This window comes from Narcine bancroftii, chromosome 6, assembly GCF_036971445.1.
Source record: "Narcine bancroftii isolate sNarBan1 chromosome 6, sNarBan1.hap1, whole genome shotgun sequence".
In the NCBI taxonomy this organism is placed as follows: Eukaryota; Metazoa; Chordata; class Chondrichthyes; order Torpediniformes; family Narcinidae; genus Narcine; species Narcine bancroftii.
The window spans coordinates 27,666,058-27,666,785 of NC_091474.1; positions in this window are offsets into that span (position 1 = coordinate 27,666,058).

Here is a 728-nt window from a genome sequence, read left to right on the forward strand (position 1 = left end):
CTGCCTTACAGTTCCAGAGACCCAGGTTCAGTCCTGACCTCTATACTTGTCTGCATGTGCTTCCAACGGTACTCCAGTTTCTACCCAAATCCACAAGACATGCTAGGCTACAGTAAGTAAGAGTCAAAAGCAGGTAAAGCTTTATGGGATGTGAGAGAGAATAATTTGCAGGGTATCAGGGAATGGGGCTAATGGGATTGTTTTGCTCAAAACCACCATAGACACAAGGGGACAGATGGTGTCTTTTTTGTTAATGGTGGGATTTTAAAAGCAAAGTGTTGAATTTTAAATTCAAATCTTTTCAGCAAAAGCCAATGGTTAATAAAAGCAGTGAATAACTGGAAGAACAATAAATTAGGAAACATTAGATAAAGGTCATTAGACCCATAGAACCATAAAACATTACAGCACAGAAACAGGCCCTGACTTCAGCCCTTCTGGTCTGTGCCTGTTACAGAGTTCTGTGTTGTGTATTGGCCGATGTGTTGTGTGGTTTTATGTTAAAAAATGACAGTTTGCCTTCGAGAGCCAAGGTGAAGGTGGACTGCTGAGAGAGTGGGAGACAAACTGAGCATGTGCAGAAAATGATCTAAAAATTTCTGGACTTGGATGGTGCTGTGGCGTGGAAGAAGGCCCAGAGCATGAGTCATGGTCTGGAGGACAGTTTAGAATATTGGGATTTCAAAAAGGATGAACATTCCGAAGGCAGCCAGAAGGATCCAGACCAA